The sequence below is a fragment of the Diplotaxodon limnothrissa genome, linkage group LG4, assembly GCF_057381915.1.
Source record: "Diplotaxodon limnothrissa isolate DT_005_m linkage group LG4, D_limnothrissa_male_GT1.1, whole genome shotgun sequence".
NCBI classification, from domain to species: domain Eukaryota; kingdom Metazoa; phylum Chordata; class Actinopteri; order Cichliformes; family Cichlidae; genus Diplotaxodon; species Diplotaxodon limnothrissa.
In genome coordinates this window covers 12,875,107-12,893,985 of record NC_140599.1, presented here as the reverse complement: position 1 = coordinate 12,893,985, position 18,879 = coordinate 12,875,107, and the positions used below count along the sequence as shown (strand labels likewise).

The following is an 18,879-nucleotide window of genomic DNA, read 5'->3' as shown; positions in this document are numbered from 1 at the left end:
TATTTGTAACTCACTAAATAAGCCAAATGCAGAGGACTGACCAGGCTGTATCTATGAATGTGCTGTAGCAAACCCACCCCCCAGTTATGCTGTATTGCTAGTCATACAGCAAGCTAATCTTTGCTAAGAAACAAAACAAATCCTGATTTTTCTAGCTTTTCTCACTTACTATTACAACACATCAAACTTGGGAGTGACATTACTCCTCAGTTCCGACATCCAACTTCTGAGGTATCTAAAATGCAGGATAAGCGTTCACCATTGCTGACCAGGAGCACCACACTCATCATTCACATCGAGGTTTCATCAAAGCTGCTCAGCTCTTGACACCAGCCAGTTTCTCCTCTATACAAGGTGTTCACTAGGAGAATTGACTGTTCATTAATAACATAATATATCTCAGCCGTTGACATTCATTTCACTGCACCTTTGTTTTCATGCAGTTGGGGCTCGGGAGTTGGAGCGGGTCATCTACCAATCAATGTCAAAATGCGCTTGGGTGAGATACTGAGCTCAGTGCGTGATAGATGATGGTTAAAGTGAATGTGTTTGTGAATGAGTGAATCTCTACGATCGTCCTTTGATGTTCTGTAAGAGTAGCAGAATGATGGGGTTAGTAGGAACTCATAGGTTTGTATCTGTAGTTTAAATCTATAAGTTCTGTACTTTCAAGGACTCTAATACAAATTTTAGATATTGATCTAAGCATGTATTCTCTGTGAACCTTGTGAGCACATCAGTGGTTTAAGCTGCATGTTCACAACATCGGTGCTATCACATTCCCAATAAGCTTTCTTAAACCTGAAAATAAACCATAATTATCCTAGTTTGGTCTGATTCCATGATACCATGTCAGAATTGGCATTAAACATCTAAGACCTCAGTCGCATAAGCTTAGGGACTGGTTGGCAACCCCCTGACAGCTTCCATGTGCATTGGCTGATCAACTGGCAAGAGGTTGCAAGAGGTTGCAGGCTGTCACTCTTTGAACTCTCTCACAAGAGTGACTGGAGCACCAGAAACCTCGTTATGATTGCTTTGCTCACTATCGGGATGCCGGAGTTCTCTGTAGTCTGCATAGAAGATGACAGCCTGCAACCACTTGGCAACCATTTGGGGAACACTTATTTTTCTCTAGCAACCAGTGGTTGCCTTACAGTCGCTAACCAGGAGTTTTCTACTAGTTCCTGCTGACTGAGCCTGGGCCTGTTGACTGAAGCCTAAGGACAATGGGAACGTCCCTAATTTTAGAAGTAACTGCTAAAGTAAGGAGATTATAGAATTCATTTTAAGAGGAACAAGGCTCTCATAAATTTTGCAAAACATCCAGGTATGTAAAGCACGCACCAGCTTCACTTTCTGCATCAGTTTTACTACAGTGTAAATTTTGTAAAGCATTACTGACTTAATATTGATAGTTAGACATTATGCTGTTTTAAAGTATGCTGAAATTATAAATTAAATATGGGATGCTGGAGTTCTCTGTAGTTTGCATAGAAGATGACAAGCCTGCAACTACTTGGCAACCATTTGGGGAACACTTATTTTTAACGAAATACAAAAATGATTAACCTTTTATTCAGCTCAGCTGTGACATGACTTATAAAATGACACTTAACCTCATTAACAGGTAAATACAGTGTAGTGGTGTCTTTGTCTTTATCTACTTGAGTGGGATTGAGTGATTTATAGACATAGGGCAGGTTGTAAACAGTAAACAGGCCATACAATGCTTTTGTGTTTCCCTTGCTTTCAGTCTGTTTTTTAAGTTTTTTGTGTGCGTATAAAAGGTCCGCAAAGTTCAAGAGCCCTGGACTTTGTATGTGTGTGCAGATGTATATGGCAAAGTTTACAACAGTGTTTGTATCTCGGTCCTGTGTCCCCTCTCTCTGCACAGGAAGCATGTACACCAGATGAATGACAATAAGACGAGTCAATCACTATTTCCTGTGACCACTGATCTGCATGAGTTCCTGCGGCAGTAAAGGACAGAGGCCAGCTTTGGATCAGTGATATGAATATAAATGAGGGGGAATTTAAATAAATGGGATACATTTGAATGTTTTATGCTGTCATCCAGCACACTTATCAGGACTATCTGCATATTTAGGGCCTGGTGATGGATTGTTGGGAAAAATGGAAAATGGAAAGATCGGCTGGAAATAATGTAGAAGTACCTGCTTTTATATATTGCACAATAACCTGTGTCTTGTGTGTTGTGGATGCAAAAGTCTGCAAGGGTAAATGAAAGTCATCTGTGTGAAGCGGCAAAACAGTTGATGGATTAGGTTGGTATTCAGATCGTTGTGTTGTGTGTGTGTGTGTGTGTGTGTGTGTGTGTGTGTGTGTGTGTGTGTGTGTGTGTGTGTGTGTGTGTGTGTGTGTGTGTGCGTGAGCGCTCTGAGAGCTTTAGCCTCAACAAATCCATTTCAGAGCTGGTACCCTGCAGGAGAGCCGAGACAGAGAGCGATGAGTAATAGACAGAAAGCCTTACATTGGATGAAGCAAAAATCAGATTTTTTTGAACACTTTGTTCTGGCAGCTCTATGCAATCAGCTCACAGTTCAGAGATCAAGCTAGAAAGAGAGAGGCCTGTAAGGACATGAATCAAAGGTCCCACGCCAGACTTAAAAGTTTTGAAACTGGACTTCTTCTTTTTTTTAAATCTGTATTCAGTTCTTCCAGTCACTCCAGTATTTTACTTTGGATTTATTTCAGCTTAGATAATTCTAATTAAAAAATAATAATAATAATAAAAGAAAAGTGTCAGTGCAATATGTCAAAGATGTCAAGGTGGTTTTCTGTCATCATTCACATTGTAGCTACTGTAGTTTCAACTTCTGCTGCCCTCCGAGTGAAAACACAGTTTCCAGTACAGCTAATTTGTAAGCTGTACAAAAATAGTCTTTTCTATCAGTAAATACAATTTCCCCCAGCTGATCTATCTATCTATCTGTCTATCTGTGTGTGTATATATATATATATATATATATAATATTAAAAAAAACAATAAAACAAACACAAGTTTCAGAAACAGGATCGTCAGACTGAAATACAAATGTGATTGTAATAGTGACAGCTAGTTTAGGCTATAGTAATAATCTCCTGCATGTCTACATGCACACACTATAGCACTATGAGCACTGCAGCTTAGCAGTATACACGGCTGTACTCGGGACAAGCCTATTACTACTTGACATGCAAATCTCTTTTCTGACCTTCTTCTGTCTGTCAGTCTGGCTCTCTCGCACGCACTCTCACCCCCACCACATAATCTCTCCCTCCTCTCCTCGCGAACTTTACGTCCCCCTGCTTCTCCCTGCTCACTTTCCCTCTTCCTCCCACACATTCACATTTCAGTCCAATTTTCTTTGCCCCATCCTTTCTCTACAGAACAATGGTCTCCCCGTTTGTGCAAGCTCCCTCACTCCTGCAGCTGCAATTGATCACTCTGACTGGTGTGCGTGTGCGCTCAGTCTGGATGTGGCCGAGTTAAATCCCCTAAAAAGGCAAACTGAGCAACTTAGAATCTGTTATAACCCCCATGCCCCCCCAAAAACGTATAACGTATCCATGTATATGAGCAGATTTTGAGGATTGCATATAGTTGTACAGAATTGCATAACTTTATCAAAGCTGCCGTTGTTTACCCAAGCCAATAGGGTCTGTTTCCTGCATTTGAACTTGTGTGTGTGAATGATTAAACCTCGGCCTCTCTGTATACACTGCTCTGTCTGTCAAGGTGACTTCAATGCCTCTTTGAAACTGTTCAAACACACAAGCACACCCTTAGCTGCGTGTTAAAATTATAGCGTCATCATTCATTAACACAAAAGCTATTTTTTTTGGCTATTTTAATGCAGTACTTCTTATGATTTGGACATAAAATAAAACCCTTTTCACTGACACATATCTGATCAACATCGAGTTACGTTATTTTATTCAGTCTTTATTTGCTTTTTTTGTTAAATCTCGCTTTGTTCATCTTATGACTCTCCCTGGCTTACCAGCTTAATGTCATGAATGTTTGTCCCAAACATTAGTTTGACCTAGTTTCTTTTAACTGGCTCAGCCACGTTCGGCCTAATTTGAAGGTTAGAAACAGAGGCGTTTATGAAGGAAAACAAGAAAGAAGTTTTCCTCACCAAACGCTGACATACAGTTTTAGGCGCAGTTTCACTGTTGCTGTTCACTGCCAAAACTTTCAATATGACTGTATTTGCTTAAAATAAAGAAAAAAAGCATGACATTACAGGGCCTGATAGGCCTGTGATTTCTGTGCTTTGTTTGCATGCATGAGTCAAAATGCCCCAGCTTTAATGTCACTACATCCTGTAGTCTCCCAAATTTCCAGCTACTAAAATAGAAACACGCTATCAAGCTTGCATTCGCTCTGTGAAAACTTGTTAATTCACTTGAATTCAGTTGTGTTTATATAGCATCAAATAGCAGCAGCAGCAGCAATCAAACGACCCTCTCTGAGCAAGCATTTGGCAACAGCAGGAAGGAAAAACTCCCTTTTAACAGGAAGAACCCTCTAGCCAATTTTCTGTGATCAGTTGGAGGTGAGGAGAAGAAGGCAGGACAAAAAACAAAACGAAACACGTGAAGTTTAAAGGAACTCGTGGTTAAAAAATGTTTTCTGAAATCTTCAACTACAAATTAGAGATTAAACAACTGTGAAAGTGAGTGGTATTTTGTAAGATGTTTAATAGTTCTACAGACAGTCAGTAGCAGTAGAATTACAGTAGTACTACAGCATCAGTAGCAGGAATTCATCGAATAGCCCAGGCTTGGGTAGTTCTTTGGCAACAGCCCACAGCCCAGTGTTCAGACCTTACCCAGTGTTTATATGCAGTATAATCTAATCTTGTTGTCTTTGATAAAATCATTACTTGGCGGTAGGCGAACTCTGCCTCTCACTCTGCCTCGGAGTGAAACACACACAGATAAGGGCAGTAATCTGTGCACAAGGCTGGGGCTTGTTTTTGCCATCGGTGGGTCAATGGTCATTGCTTTGCACGCACGCGCTGCTGGTTTCTCGCGTGCAGCGGCCGCTTTTGTTTCATGGTGAAGCGTTGGCAGATTCCACACTGTATTTGTTTCTCTGCAGTTTGGCCATCTCTCTCCATTCTTTCCGCCACCCCCTTTAAAAAAAAAATTTCTTCCTGTTTCTTTGTTGTTTTCTTGAATACCAAAGAGAAAACACGGAGAGAGAAAGAGATACTGAGATTCTCCACATTCTTTATTTTGTCTGGTCGATAGGTATTTTCACTTTCTATTCTGCTTACAGCTACAAGGAAACACATAGAGCATTATGTTTCTAAGCTGGCCTATCTTGTGTGAGCTTTCGTGGAATTACAGGTTTTGGTCTGGCGTTACATTAAAACAAAACGCAGCTTGTCGCATATCTTAAAAAGATGATGTTAGGCTAATGCGCATATTAATAATTAAGCCATTTATTATATGAGTGCCAAAGATGCTCCGATTCCAGATGATTATCTACTAAAAGAAATTAAGGGTCAGTGCGAGAAATTAACAAAGAAATAACGTGATAACTTTGGGGCAAAAACAAGCAAAGGTGTCAGAAATCTTCCTCAAAATCTTTAAAACATAATTTGAACCTTTCAAAAGTAGCATTTCGTGACATTTAATAGTTTAAATGTCACGAAATGCAAGCAAGTAGTAGCCAGGAATCTGCTGTGCCTTCCGTATAGTTTCAAAATTTTACTGCTAGACTTTGATTTTTTTCTTCTTTTTTTTTGTTCCCTGTCTGGATAATAGTTGGTGTCTTTATAATCACATGTATATCTCCATGAATCCTAAATTTAGAATAAATTAATCAGTCAAGCAAAATAAATCCTACACTTTACACTTTGCATCTGTGGTGCGTGTGCCTAGATTTCTCGCTGGATGTTTTATTTGCGGGGAATTCATCGCTTATCGTGGCCTGGTTACCATTTGCATACTTTTTACACCGGAGTTTCTTTTTGTATCAGCTCAATCTGACTGTGTTTTGGCTTCTCAGTCAGAGGAAGTGGTGAATGGGTTTCCTGCCCCTCCTCCAGAAACACACACACACACACACGGTGAGATGTGTGTGTGCGCAGAGAGAGAGAGCGAGTGAGAGAGCGACGGGGAAACCAGAGAGCCGAGCGAAAGAAGGTTAGCCAGCCAGCGGCGAGTGAAGAAAATGGCGATCACGCAGGATGAATGCCTCCCCTCGTAGATGCTGCAAACGCGTTGAATTTCTTTAGCCTTACAGTCGGCTTTCCTTTCCACTCTGTTGCACTTTATACTTCAATGAGGTATGGATGTTTTTGTGCTGTTTTCGTGCTCAGACGACCGTTTGTTTGTGTCGAGCTAGCGTAGGTAGTGAGGAGAGCGACGGCGGCTGGTGGAGATAAGTTGAGCAAACGCTGTTGTTTAGTTAGCAATGATTAAGCTGGGGTAGCTTTTCTAACTCCTGGCGTTTGGGACTCGATTTTGCTGAATTTGTAAAAACGTCGACGGAAAAAAATAAATGCTGATGTTTGCCTGTAGATGGCTAAAACATTTCGTAGAGTCTTTCAGGAAAAAAATTGCCTTTGTAGGCGGCTTAACCTTGTGCTAACGCTAACTACTAGTAGCACTTATTAACCCTAGTTTGCCAGCTGTGCGTAAGCATTTGGTTCTGTGGTATTGCTTCTGAACTATTTCTGTTTGTTACAAAAGCTTTTCCATAATTGCTGCATGTGAAATACGACCGTGTAAGTTAACTAGCCGCTTCGTAGCGTTAGCTTTAGCACCTGAGCTAATCTGACGACGCAGGTTACTCGTCGGTAACCGGGACGGGTTGTTTTACATTTTAGGAACTTGCATATTCTGTACAGGTTTCTCCGTGACCTAAATTAACCGAAACGGGATGGTTAGAAATAATTTTGATTTGACATTGTGGGGGGGAATGGTAAACCTGCAAAGTTGTGCTACAATCGGAACCTTTAACCCCCTCTGTCGGTGGACAGACAAAAGCAGCTGGTTAGCTAATCCAGTGTAGACCTGAGCTCTGCTGGTTTTGCAGTCGTATTCCCCTTGCTTTACAACTGCGACGACGAGACTGCAAACAGCACAGTAGCATTTTATGATTTAACTGAATCGACTGTGATCTGATGCCCTGCCGGGGATGTTGTTTTGAGTTGCACTGGAAAAATACCAGGCTCGAGAGAAGCCATGTTGGTTAAGCTGCAAGTCGGGCAACAGCTGAGATAATGGCCGATCAGGACCCGAGGTGCAACTTTGACCTACAGGCGCGCGCACACCCACACACAATTTGTGTGTTTGTCTTTTTTCACACGTTCTCCAGTGGGGCCACAGCTTCGCGGAGGGAGGGGGGCTGGCCATGCATCGCCTTGTTATGCAGCTCGACCTGCATTTCCACATCAGCTAGTTGAAATGCTTTTCATATGATTAGTGCCAAATAGTCGTTTGAAGTTTGTGGCTTTATTTGAATAATGCTTGCATTTTCAGGGATGACGCAGACCTGTTGTGGTAGCGTCCTAATGTTGTCTTTACAAGCTGTTGCTTTACTGATAATAAACAAATTGTAACACACACAGCACACAAATCCAGGTTAGATTTTATCAGTCGCTGGGGGTTTTATTTTATGGCTATGGCGTGCAAGTGATTAGGCTTTTCTTATCTCTCCTCTCTCTTTCATAGATTCGGAATTGGAAGCTGTTGCCACCAAAGAAACTGAAGCATCTTAACAGGTCAGTGTGGCACCTTTAGACACACATTTCATATTCAATTGCAGTAAAGTATATTATAATAGCCCTGCAATAAATACTACATCAGCAAGATCTTTGGATTTTGAAAGCATGGAAAATAAACGGGTGTTCTTTGAATGTGTTTTCTCAGTTTATGGTGCTGTTGAATGGTTTTATGTTGTGTGTAATACCGTTTATACCCTATATAAACACATTAATGGGTGTCTCGAAACAGGGCCTGAAAATGAGGACAGTTCAAAAGCTTAACAGGAGAATTTTTGATCCTGTTCAGGTCTGCCATTTATTTGCCCATTAAACATGTGGAGTGCTCAAGGTTAACTCATGAAAGAAGCTGAAGTAGAAATGCCCATTTATGGTTGTTGTGTTGGTCGCATTTGCACACAAACTGCGACATTGCCACAGCTTCGTACCTTTTACACCAATGTAGATGGGGTGACTACCTGCAGCAGTATTTTGCTGAACTGTAGGTGTCACCACTCAGGCGAAATCTTCACACCAGCACTGGTATAGCAGGCGAAGTGGTGAAATTTGAAAGCAAGAAATTCTTATTTATTTATTTTCCCCCTGAAAACCTCATCTTACCAAAATCTGTAAATCAGCAGTAAAATAACTGTGAAAACAGACACAGTGTAAACTTATGCCGTCTCCCCGACAACAATGAGAGACAACATTTGAGTGGTCTTCTCTGTTATGTTAGTTAAAGTCCACTGTCTGGGTGCATGTGCAGTTGCTGTATTGTCATGTATACTTCAAGAACAACTCTATGTGGTCTGTTTAAAAATAAAATAAATAAATAATAGTAATAAAAATCTTCAGGCATACTCACAGACCCTCATAGTTGCCGTCTGATGACAAAATTGACATCAGTCAGTGTGAACTTGCAAATGGGAACCATAATCAGTGCCTTACTATCCAAAACCTCTTTTTAGGGAACATGAGACATGACATGTTCCCTAAAGGTCGAATGTAGTTTTATAGCCAACTCATCAATATACAGTGGGACGAAATATCGTCCTCCTGGATCAAAGGTGCAAAACTGAAGCAGTTGTGCTAGGCCCAAGCACCAGATTACAAATGCTACAGCCATAGCTAATGTATCCTATTAGTCTACCTTTACCATTAGATGTACACACAAAATGCCAAAAAAATCCCTCAAAAACATAATCTCAAACTAGATTTGGTGGCAGCTTTAAATGCTACTTTCATGAAGGTTGTACCCTGTATAACGATATATATCGGATGACGATATAAAAACGTCTATCGTTTCATTTTACGCTATCGTTTGTTTCGTGGTGTCGCAAAATAAACTGTTTACGGCAATATTTTTTTTTCATGGTTTTGATGGTCGCTGTAGTGACTATATTCATTTCTTAAAGTTCTCTCTTTCTCTTATATTTAATATAACCACACTACGGACGGACAAGCGCCTGTTTTTATGGGTTGTCGTTAGCAACAACAACGGTAAAACCATCGCATGTCCGCTTGTTTATTTTCCACATAAACCTTTCACAATAAAGCTCAAGATCCTGTTGAGACTTTTCAAAATAAACTGAATCGCATGGAAAAAGTATTATTGACGAATGAGAAGCAAAAAAAAAAGAGCCGTCAGGTGCTTAAAAATAAACCTTAGACTCAAACGTTAGAACAGGCTTTTCCCCGCAGCACGCTGTGTAATAAATACTCACAAAGAAAATGGCGATCGTTACAACTTATGTCTAAAAATGCGTAGTGTCATGCATCTGTTAAAACACTCGACTCCAGGTACACGGCGCCCAGCTGGAAACACTTCACCTACCTGAGATTCACAGAATTTACAGAAAATATAAAATTACTTGTGATTTATATCGTTATCGGACGATAGATGTTTTTTATCGGGAAATGAGATTTTGGTCATATCGCACAGCCCTAGCTAGGTGCGAGATTTTTATGTGCCTGTTGAAATGAGACTGAAACATCTGGATTCCAAGATTTATTTATTTATTTATTTATTTATTTAGGACAGTGCATGTTAATGAACATAAATGTAAAAAAAAAAAAATTACATGAATGTAAACATGTCAGATTATAGCCAAAGGCTAATTTCCATCTGTTGTCCTTAAACATAAAAAAATAGACATAATTCATAAAAATTCATCATTCATTCATAATAAAAACTCCATCACCAAACTTACACATACACACCATTCTGTTCCCAAATAAAACATTAAAACTATACAACTCATACATGATCACACACTTGATTTGTCCATAACCAGTTTTTAACCTTTGCCTTAAACAAATTGAATGTCGAGCATTCTCTAATGGGTTGAGGAAGACTGTTCCACAGATGGCCTCCCTTAACAGAGAGGACGTTCTGCCCAAATGCTGTCCGTCTGTGGGGTCTAAACAAGTCTCCTCGGATTGTAGCTCGACTGGTCCTGCCTGAGCTTTCTTTATGCCTAATGAACTGCTTTAGTGGTGGTGGAGCAAGGGAGTGTAAGACTTTATATATTAAACTCTTTTAAGTTTCACTAAGTTATTGAAGTTCAGTAATTTATAATTTTTTAACACATGACAGTGGTGGTGGGAAGTCGGTTTTTTGTCAAGTAGTTTTAAACTTCTTTTATAAATGTTTTCAATAGTTTTAAGTGTTGTTGGATAAGCAAGTGACCAGGACGTCAAACAATAGTCCATATGAGAGATGATCATTGAGTAAAAATAAGTTTTTGCAACATTCATATTAAAATTATTACGTATATGATTAAAATTTCGATTATTAAATTTAAGTACCTGGGACACTTTATTCTTCAAGAGTCACATAAATAATGTTGGGTCTAGAATGACCCCAAGATATTTAAGTTCTGGAGCTAATTCAAGCTCTACTCCATCCAGGAATATGTTTGACTGCTTCAAGTTTAAGGGGCGTTTTGGAAAAATACATACAGTTTTTGAGGTGTTCAACATTAGGCATGAGTCCTCCAGCCAGCTATGCATTAATGCTAAAGCAGCTGTAAGATCTTTTGCCACCTGCTGGACACTAGATTAGGAGGTGTGGCCTCTTAAGTGTACTTATTGCGGGAATTGGGCTGTTTTCACGGTTGCAGTGCATCCGTGCATCCCTGCATGTTTCTTGACACTAAATAAAGGACCTGTATATCTAAACAGACATTGTCTGTTCAGACTGCTGGCCCGAAGTCTTGTATAATGTCAACAGAATCACAGCAAGTGAGTGTAAATGCCTCTCTGTTCACTGACCATCACACAAGTGCTTTTAGCTTTTTCATTATTTTTTTTCCTTTTTAGAAAGCAGCGTTTCAGTGTACAAATGCAAGAGTGACGGTTAGTCGGCTTTCTAGGCACTTCTCTTTGGATGACACAGGTCCTACCTCTGTGTGGTGGGATATTAGCGGGTTGTGCATGGGTGGGTGGGTCAGGGGGACACTGGATTGGCAGCTCCTGCTTATGCAAGCACATGCAGTTCCGTTTGAATTGAATTGGTGGGTCTGGGTTGGTCTAGGCCACATTGTGCTGAGTAAGCTTTGCTGTTTTAAAATCACTAAACGAGAAGCCAGAGTCCCGATGTTTTGTGTGTGGAGAGGTGTTTGTGCAGCTCATTGTGCTGGTCTACATGCAGACACACAATAGAGCTGTGGACCACAACTGGTTTATCAATGCGTCCCAGTGGCCGTGCTTCATGTTTTCTGTTTTTTTTAGGTTGAAGTCTTGATTGGGTGCATCTTGTTTTACATTTACACTGTAAATTCTCCACCCTCCACAATGGTCTCATAGCTTTGTTAGGTGGATTGTTTGGAGATGGTTGCTAAAGCTCGTTGATGATGTTTCACATTTTCCCAGCAGTGAAGCATATTTTCCAGCTGTGTATGTGGGAGTGACTCCTACTGAAGGCATGGAAGTGGAAATAATTCATCCACTTAAATATAAACTCATTTGAATGAATCTACATGGACCGAAGATCCTGTTAAGCGTCTTTAAAATGGTGTCAACTTTTAACTTGACAACTGAGGTTTGTCAAGGCAGTTTTGCTTCGATGTCCTGAACGATAGCATCAAGTTTACAGCTGGTGTTGGATTTTTCTTTCTAGAAAGGAAAGGAGTATGAACAGTTGATAGTTTTGAGGCTCCGGTGGGGATTACATCCCTCAAGGAAGGACTGAATAAAGACTGTGAAGCACTTTCACTTTAGAGCCCCTTAGTTATGTATGAGCATAACTTGACTGAGAGAGTTTGTATACATGGACATCCCATACAAGTCTGGGATATTTATAAGTCCACCTCACTGCATTTATCCTTTTTTGTATTTGTAATCTTAACACAATGTGTAATTGGTTGTGAGCAGTGTTATTTCCTTTGGATCTGCTGTCTCGCTTCTCTTTATTTTTGACTGTCTGGGTCCCTTATCCAAATTATTCTATAAATATGTTTCACTGTTGTCTAAAAGAGTTTCACAAGCGGTTTAAGAAGTGTTAAAGCGGGAGCGCTCAAAATGAGTCACTGCTGAAATGGCCAAGTTTAGACTGTCATGTTTGGAATTTAATATGGCAGAGCTATGAAGTCCCATGAGGTTGCGACATTGCTACATTGTTGCTGTAGTGGTGGAAGCTCAGGTAGTTGACCATTGGACCTCTGAGCAATAAAGCCACACCTGTAAATGGTCATGAGCGAAAGGACCGAAACGGAGCATTTCATGAATTTGACGCGTGCAGGCTCAGACAGGGTGGCAAAGCCAGTTTTAAATAAACAAGCTGTTGAGCTGCATCAGTGAAGTTTGAGTCACACTAGTATAACTTGCATTGTAGGTTATTAGAAACGAGACAGTGTTTTTATAAAACCGCAGGTCTCGTTTTATTTTTAGACTCACTTTGAGCTTTTAAAACTTCCTAACCAAATTCCTTAACTTAATATGTTAGTTAGAAATGATCAGTTTTACTGATTTCACCTATTTCCAAAAAAGGCAATAATTCAGTTTTTCTCATTTTAAACTTAAATATTTGCCTGATTACAATGAAAAACAACCCTTAAATTGAAACTCGCCCTCCCGTTACCAGCAGCTTGATTTAATATCATATTCCTCTCAAGTTACCGTGACCTGAAATGAACCCGGCCTCATTTTGACTGCATGAAACTACAGATTTAAATCAGCTCGGCTGGAAGTGCCACACCGTCCCCCCTCACAAAGCCTCTGCAGTTGGTCTGTTTGTGATGGAGACTTGCTCATTTTCATTCCCTAATTGAGTGATGGTTTTCCTGCAGGGAGCCTCCAGTGTCGAGCCTCTGTGAGAACATACTAATGCAAATTGATGCAAATGATGTCCATGTAAATTAGCCACGCGACCACCTTCTGGCTTTTGTTCTTAAGGGACAGAGAAGTGGGTGTGGGTGTGTGCTCGTATTCATCTCTGTTGTTTTAAGGCTACACATGCACTCAATACTGTCTACTCCAGCTTCACTGCATGACGACTACCATATATTAGGATGCAGTAGTCTAAAGCTAAAATCCAATTTTTGATCTCTTCCTCCTCAAAAACCCAGATATAGTTTGATTATTTTTAGTGTTACAGCTTTATTTGATAGCAGGCGTGAAGGAGTTCACTGTGAGGGCAAGTGGGTGGCAGCAAAATTTGTGCTTTACTGTGAAGCTCACAGGAGTAAAAGTGGCTTTCATCCTTTGAAAACAACTCAATGTAGCACTTCCTCTTATGGTTAACAGAGAAATTCATGAAATGGAGGTTGAATAAGGACATGTAGTAAAAAAAACAAAAAAAACAAAACACTTCCACTGTCTTGTGTACATTTCCGTAGTTAAATAAAACGTGTATCTGTTTTAGTTACTGACTTACAGCTATTGCACTTTGGTACATCTTTTCATCTGACTGCTACTTTTTAATCTCTTGGCTTCCTCCCTTTGTTTTTCTCAATATGGAAAAAATGAAGTGTGTGCTTATTAATGGAATGAGCTCTCCAGCTTATCTTATCCACTTGAAGGGAAAAAAACCAAAAAAAGACCATATTTAGAGGTCAGATATTTTGGGAGAGCAGTCCTGCTTCAGCAGTCGGCTGACGTGTACGTTACAGTAAAAATTACAGCTTTTTCTGTCTGAAATTTGTTTGTGGCACAGAATGAAAATAGCTCTAAAGTGTATCTTGTGGACAAAACAAAGTAAATGTTGATCTTTTCAGACTCAAAAGAATCCTGACATTGTGGTTTTATTATAGCGTATGAAGTCCTTCAAGTCAGAACGAGTCGGACTGGCTTATTCACAGCCTTCCAGTAATTTCTTTATTAAACAAAGTTTAATAAATTCTTCAAACACCTAAAATCATTCCAGTTGTAGTTTGCATATGCTTAACTTTATAAAGATGGAGCAATGACAAAAACAACACGTGACTTTCTGACTAACACGGGAGGATGGTTCTCCTGTAACTGTCCTGATTTATTACAGTTTTACATTAACAGACTCATTAAAGGAAACTGAAAGCACGTGGTCAGTGTGCTGAAGTAAGGAAGAGGTGCAATTTATGACACATTAGGGTATTTTCTCAGCAGTTGTTGTGGAAGACTGATCTAACTGAAGAATGCTGCAGTTTTGTTAAAGTCAGAAATAAGATGTTTGTTTTTCTTTTTTTGTTAAATCCTCACTTGGCTCGTGTGTTTCTAGACTATTGGTCAAATAAAATGAACAACATTTAGGAAATGTTTCTGTGGTAATGTGTCAGTCTTTGAATGCAGTCTGTGTTGTCTTTGCTATGTTAATAAAACATCTTGTTCAAACTTTTTGCCTTTTTCTTTCCCTCTTCTTCTGACTGCCTGTTCTTCTTTATCTCCTTCTGATTCGGTGACTTGTCGCGCCTCCTCCCTCTGTCAGCTGTAGCCGTCGGGGGGGATGGGCAATTGTTGGCCCATTCATAAACAGATGCTGTCTGTAGGGTCTATGTGTGCTCTCCAGGAGGCCCCCCACCATGCCCCGCCGCTGCTGCTGTTGTTATTGAACCTAGAGCCATCTGCTGAAGCACTTGATGGTTAGAAATAAGTGAAGGAAGGAGGGGGGGGGGGAAGTGTGGGAGCAGAGAGGAAGGGGTTGTGGGTGAAGATGGGAGCAAACACAAAACCCCCCTCAAAATCCATAAGTCAGTTAACTTGATTAGAAAAGGTTAGAGTAGACAATTGATTTCATTTAAATGTGCTGAAAAGAAAAGTTCAGGAGAAGTCTCACATTTAGGATTTGAAGTTGTCATGTACAAGAGCAATACATGCCGTTCAGACTAGTGTAATTCCACACCAGCCTCTAAAACACTCAACACTGTGTGCATGTCATGAAGATGTTATACAGATCAGATTCTGCTCCCAGCAGTAGCAGTGTTTGCCACAGAATCGGTCTCAGTAGTAGCGCGGCTGGGTGCATGTGCGCCCACACTTTCATACATTAAATAACACCATATAGCCTATACGTGGCAAGAGTAAATAAAGGAGAAGGAACCAGTCACATCTCCAATGAGTGTGTCGTCGTATGGAAAAGCTCCAGCGCCAACGTGTTGGACCGCATCTGGGGAAGGTAGACAGTTTGGTTTGCAGTCTCAGAAAGCTACAGCAGAGCAGTACCAGTTTCTGCTGCAGCTTCTGGTTAGAGCGGCCCAGGCTCCCAGTAGGACGCTACAGTCAGCAACTGCAGTGTAAGACCATGGCATTGGAATACGTCCAACCATGGGACACAAGACTGGAAGGTGGTGGTGGCTGGTTAGCAGTCACTGAACTATCATATCTATCGATCTATCTATCTATCGGCTTGGCTTCACTGTAAATGTGACATACTTTAACTGAAAATCTACCATTTTAAATGTTTGTTTGTTTTTTAGTAAACCTGGTGATTTAATGCTTTTTAAATTATTTTACAGATTTCACTTTTTTTTTTAAAATTTGCGATTAAATCGGAAACGAGGTGCCAAACTATATTGTATATCAATGCATCTGTCTTGTTTGTGTGTGCCCGTCTGTGTAAAGCGGAGGTAAGTGCTGTGCGCTAATCTCATTATTGGATTAGACTGAAGCCTGTAGCTTTCTCCTGCGGCCTAAATGGCACACCCACCAGGGCCAGTGCTGCTTAACTTAACTCTCTGAGCAGGAAACCAGGATGACTACAAAACTACAACACAAACTATACTAATTAAAAGATGTCCCAACATCAGGGTTTCTATTTTTGATGATTCTTTTGAAGTGATATAAAACTAAGGATGACAGTTTTGTTATTTGTACATTTGGGAACCCGGGATTATAGGTTTTTGTGTAATAAAATAACCCTTTTTTGTGTTAAATCATTGACAGAGAAACAATGTCTTTTGTTGTCCACAGGGAACACACCCACAGAGGGAAGAACAGTGGATGGAAGAGAGAGAGAGACGGAGAGTGTGAAAAGGAAGGAGGATAAGGTACAGGACTGGACAAAAGGTGAGGCGTGGTGTCAGGAATTCTTTCCTTTTTAAAAAAAAAATTGATTTCAAAATAAAAAATAACCAAAACCAGCTTATAATTTATTTACATTCATTTGTATAAAGGATATCTGTAAAATTACGAGACACTTCCACTGAAAGTATTGCAGTTTCCCACTGCCGGGCCAATTTGTGTTGATTTGATATTGCAGAAGTACGTTCTCTGTTAGGAGCCCATGTGTGATTTATCAGTGCCTGCTTCTTCTGAAAGCTCGCATAGAGCCATTTCTCTGTATTGAGCAATGTGCCATTAAAAAGAAGCAAGCTCTCTGTGCTCAATAGGCAAATTTTTCCTAAGCACCCAATGCAATTATGCGTAGTATGATTGATATTGCATATCAACAGAATTCTGCTTCAGGTAGTAGAAAAGGTTCACCATAAACTTAATAGTTTCACAACCCCGAGTGCTGCAGTTCTGTGTGGTTGTGGTTGTCTCCTGTCAGGAGATAATAGAAATAAGCAAATATCAGCTTAGACAAGATCTAACCCACTTGTTGTTCATTTCTAAAATTGTTTCAAAGTTAATAATTAAATTTCAGCCTTATTTCCCCTACATTTCCCTGCCTGCTTTGGGTTCTAAAGGTTTTTCTGTCCTTGCTGTGTAGTGCTTTACTCCAGTGACAGTGCTGGTGTACTTTGACTTGTGACGTCGGTGTGTTTTCCATTTGAATTGCTTTTAGTTTCCACTGACTCCTGTTAGCACGGTTCTACTACTGTTACAAGTAAAACTACTGTCATGGCTACTGTAGGCAGGAAGTTTGATAGTGTCAGTCTCTGACCTTGACTATGTCTTTCAGTGTGTCTCTCTCTATTAGTTTTCACTCCCCTCTGCCATCCTGGATATGTAGTTCCCTCTGTTTCTTGGTATAGTAGATGCAGTACTAAATAATCTAGTTCAGAATTTAAGCTCTGTAATGACATGCTCTGTAAAAGTGCCGCCACTTGTTGTTCCTAAATAAAGGCCATGCGTTGATGACACAGAGAGGGGGGACATTGCCTTGCTGTAACTGGAGTCTGTAGGAGGACTGGCCCTGACTCGCCAGGTTAATCACCAAATATCAGGGGTGTAACTTCGCTGAAATGACAATATAAATGACAAGGTCTTGTGTTATAGTTCTGTGTATGTGTGTTGTGAAGCTAAATATAGATTGTACTATTTTGTAATGGTTAGGGGAAAATAGCTTGGGTAGTGCCTTTATGTAATGTTATGCTAATTAGCCATGTGCTCATGTTGCTTGGGCTAATTGTGTGTAACCCTGTGTTTAGTGGTTTGACTGCGTACCTTAAGCACTTTCCAGTTCTCATGGCAGGCTTTTTACTGCATATATAGATTTTCTTTTTTCTTTTTTTTAAGTATGCCACCCACAACAGTGGTTTTTGGTCCCCCCCCCCCCCCCCAAAAAAAAATCACCAGTACTGTAACTAAATGTTTTTAACCAGATTTACTGAGGCTTAAATACATTTTGGTTTATAATGCAGCCAAAAATATATAGGCTAACAGTTTTTTTTTTTTGTTTTTTTTTTTTTTAAATTAACTAAATATGAACTAGTCGTGTTTGCATGTCTGGTGGCTCCCAAAGGCCCGTTTTAACTCTGGAAAAACCCTGTGTAATAATCGACATGAAAATGTAACCAGATGCTAGTGCAGTATTGTAATTGGTATGATTAAGCCCATGATTGCTCTTTGGTATATCACAATGGCTGCTGTTGCACCAGATGGACAAAGATCCTACAGTTTCAGAACACTGCAGGAGTTTAGTTTTGAGACACAACTTGGCACAAGATGACAAAGCAAATCATGCCGAGCTTCCAGAAGACTGAAGAAAGTCTCCTCGCTGCCGAGGTTCAAACACAAGCTTGAAAGGGAAAATCAAACACTGTTGACTAATTTTATGCTGTTTGTAGTGTAGATAAAACCTGGGTGTGGGTGGATATGTTAGAGTAAAATCAATTGGATGACTAAATTATGGACAAAATGACTGAGTCATATGCAAAACCTGAAGCTGTTGCTTTTAGTTGGCTGTTGGTCTGACCTTGATGAGAGTGGGTGCCCCTCCAAACTCCTCCCAAAGTTGAAGTACTAGTGGTGGATTGTGACGACTGTCCTTATCTGCTTCTGCACACACTCCTGCTGCACATGGCAATCTCACACACATGTTGTTTTGAAAAAGAGATGGACGAACACGACTCAGTCACATCTGCACTTATTTGCTCAGTCCTTCTCATGCTCACCTCACGTCTGTCATGCTTACCTTACGCCAAATGGGAGAATTGAAGCAGGAAAGATGCAGATCGCTCGCTTGCATTCGCTGGGTCTCTAGGCTATTTATTAACAAAGGGCTGTTGGGAGTTGAGAGACAAGGGCATGTGCTCCCAGCACTGGCGTCATCTTGCTTGGACAAGCCCAGAGGAATTGGGAGTGTTTTGAAGAATGTTGCCACGACAACAGGGTCTTCCCTAACAGAAGAGTTTTGAGCTCCAGGAAATTTGGGAGGATAATTTTCCAGGCTGTAATAATGCACTTTGTAGTGTTTATGTTACATCTGCTGTTAAACAAGAAGATGAATGAAATTATCGTTCTGTAATCAAATCTCAGCTCGTTGTATCTGATAATGCAGAGCATGCCTGGGACA

The 18,879-nt window shown here is 40.3% G+C and overlaps 1 protein-coding gene across 5 annotated transcripts in view; it reads left to right on the top strand.

Moving 5' to 3' along the window:
* Positions 1-6,097: 6,097 nt before the first annotated feature.
* Positions 6,098-18,879, top strand: part of LOC146633416 (trinucleotide repeat-containing gene 6A protein-like) — a 36,126-nt gene continuing 23,344 nt past the window's right edge. For 2 of the 5 annotated variants that reach the window (XM_085351491.1, XM_085351484.1), the window contains exons 1-3: positions 6,098-6,308; positions 7,699-7,748; positions 16,110-16,205. The gene's annotated coding sequence lies outside the window, so the exon portion shown is untranslated. Of the gene's footprint in view, positions 6,309-7,698; positions 7,749-14,831; positions 15,316-16,109; positions 16,206-18,879 lie in introns of those variants that run through there. The other 3 variants (XM_085351493.1, XM_085351492.1, XM_085351485.1) reach the window with 2 other exon arrangements.